Genomic DNA, 3306 nt, shown 5'->3' with positions numbered 1-3306 from the left:
AACAATGTAATTAGTGTCACTGAATTGTCACAGATTTGTTGAATATTCTGCTGTGTAGAGTCCTAATAACAACAACAAAAATTAAAATAAATTAAAAAAACAAAAGCATATCTTATTACAAATACCAAAAAAATTAGTACACAGTCGCTCATTTTAAATAATTCACATACCTATCAGGTACTGACACATTCAAGTAATATGACCTGTATCAACAAACATTACCTTTCAGATACACACACACAAATCTCTGGAGGGCAGTTCTTCTTGGACACACATGGGTTTCCATGGGGTAGGAGGGAAAGCTGAGGGAATAAACAGTATGAAGTAAAGAATGAAAGCACTGGTACTGAGAGTAAAATATCAACCTGAGGAGCATAGCCAATGTGTAGTCATTAGCAAGTTGAATTAATGTTTACTCATCCTACAGAACTGACTAGAAAGGACTGTGGAAAAGTTCATAGTGGACAAATGAACCAATCATGGTTGTGCAAGCTGTAGTTTAAGCTCATGGGCTTTGGATTCAAATAAAGTTCAGTTTGAATCCTAAAAATATATGACCTTGGGATGTTACTTAACCCTCTAAATACAGAAGGGAAAGGAAAAAGTGATTGAATTCAGAGGATAAGCAAATAGGTATTTGAGCATGTGGATCTCCATTTGGATGTCTAACAGACATCTGAAACTTGTGACATATCCAACCTGATTTCTCTCCACATATCTGATGGAGTTTTTGTTTGAACTATCAAAACTACCAGATGTTCTGCAGGAGAAAGATGAGGCTTTCTGCTCACATAAAGATTTATAGTCTTGGAAACCCTGTTCAAGGTCACTATGAGTCAGAACCGACTCCATGGCACATAACCACCACCAGCATCCATTCATTTATTCATGCATTAGTTCATCCATTAAAAATTTTAAAGTTTTAAAAGAGATCTGTCAGTGAACAAAATAGCCTCTTGTGAAATTTACATCCTAGCAAGGGAATAAGAAATTAAACAGTCAACATACCAAATAAGTACATTAAATCTTAGGAGAGGTAAGGACTATGGAAAAAGTAGATTATGGTAATAAGATAGATTGGGTCAACTTTACTGAGAAGGTAAAATTTTAGCAGGACCTCAGAAGGTAAAGGAATCCTGGTATGGTGCTGTAAGCTAATGCGTCAGACTGTAAAGTCGTTTGAACTGCAAAGTTGGTGGTTCAAGCTCACCAGCTGCTCCTTGGAAACCCTATACAGGGTTGCTATGGGTCAGAATCAACTTGATGGCACTTGACAACAACCACAACAGAAGGTAAAAGTGTTGCTAAGTAGATATCTGGGACTTCTGAGGCAAGATGGCTGAGTTGGCAGTCACACTGAACCAGCCCTCTACAACAAAGATCTGGGAGACTGAGTGAAACAAATACAGGTAGTGATCCTTGAACCCTGGGCATCAAATAGAAAGGTAGATTGATTGCCAATTGGAAGAAGAAGCTGAACGGGTTTGGCACCAGGAGTTGCAGCTCCTACTTCTGAAGGCACATGAACTCACCCTGAGCTGCACTGCACACACAATGGATGGGAAGCTTGGCTCTCACTCACAGTCTCTATCACATCCACCAGCAGACAGGTGGTGAGCGCCTGAGAATACAACAATATACAATAATCAATTAAATATAAATATAGCAACACTACAGTGTCTTAGAGAAAATTCCAGCTTATGTGAATAAGCAAAACAGAGTGCTTCTAACAAGTGACCAAAATACAGAGTCAGAAAATATAATACCAGAAATTGTATCAAAAGTACTTGATAAAGAATTTAGAAGAATGCTATTTAAATACCTTCAATGGCTAGAGTGAAAGATCAGAAAAAGCAAGGAGAACACATACAAAAAAAACTTTTTGAAGAATTAAGGAAAACAATACAAGAAAGATCTGATAAAACAAATGAAAAATAGGAAAACATACAAAAACAGCTATTAAAAGCCAGAAATTAATATTAAGACTTCAGAAATAGATACTACATTGAAAAGGCAAAATAGAATTGAATCAATGGAAGAGCAAATTAGTGAGCTTGAAGACAAATCTTTCAAAACTCATCTTCAAGAGGAATCAGAAAAAAAGAATTTAAAAATTTGAACAAAGCTTAAGATTTATGTGGAACACTATCAAGAGAAATATAAGAAATAACTTATACGTGGCTGGAATTCCAAAACAGGAAGAGACAAAAATAAAAACAAAAAAACAGAGAAAATTGTCCAAGAGTTGTTGGAAGAAAACTTCTCTAACATCATGAAAGACAAGAAGATAGTCATTCAAGAAATTAAATTAACTCCAAACAGGACAGACCCCAAAAGAAAATCACCAAGTCTTTGACAACTTCAATCTTTTCTTCATTTATATGTTTTCTTTACATGTAGGTATCATCTGCATATCACAGGTCATTAATGCGTCTGCCTTCTATCGTGATGTCATGTTTTTCTTCAGATTATTTGATCAGAATACAAACTGAATAAGTATGGTAAAAGAATACAACCCTGGTGCACACTTTTCCTAATTTTAAACCATTCAGTGTTCCTTTGTTCTGTTCTAATGTCGGCCTCTGGTGTATATACAGGTTCCTCATAAGCACAATTAAGTGTTTCAGAATATTTATTCTCCACAATGGTGTCCATAGTTTGTCATGATCCACATAATTGAACACCTTTGCATAATCAATAAAGCACAGGTAAACATCTTTCTGGTATTCTCTGCTATCAGCCAAGATACATCGGACTTCAGCAATGATATCCGTCATTCCATATCCTCTTCTGAATCTGGCTTGAACCTCTGGAAGTTCTCTGTCAATGTATGGTTGCAGACATTTTTGCATTTTCTGTAGCAAAATTTTACTTGCATATAATATTAATAATATTGTCCAATGATTTCTGCATTCCATTGGGTCACCTTTCTTTGGAATGGGCATAAATATGGATCTCTTCCAGTCAGTTGGCCAGGTAGTTGTCTTCAAATTTCTTGGCATAGATGAGTAAATGCCTCCAGAACTTCATCAGTTTGTTTAAAGATTTCAATTTGTATGCCATAATTCCTGGTGTCTTGCTCTTTGCCAATATCTTCAATGTACCTTCAACTTCTTCCTTAACTATCTTTGGGTCTTCATCATATGCTACCTCTTGAAATGGTTGAACATCAACCTTTATTTTTCATTGTAAATACCTTTACTAGCTGCTCCGCGGGAGAAAGATGAGGCGTTCTGCTCCCGTAAAGATTAACAGCCTCGGAAACCCTGTGCAGGGTCGCTATGAGTCGGAACCGACTCCACAGCA

This window comes from Chrysochloris asiatica, unplaced genomic scaffold (assembly GCF_000296735.1).
Source record: "Chrysochloris asiatica unplaced genomic scaffold, ChrAsi1.0 scaffold00004, whole genome shotgun sequence".
Lineage (NCBI taxonomy): Eukaryota > Metazoa > Chordata > Mammalia > Afrosoricida > Chrysochloridae > Chrysochloris > Chrysochloris asiatica.
Note: the sequence above shows the minus strand (reverse complement) of the source record.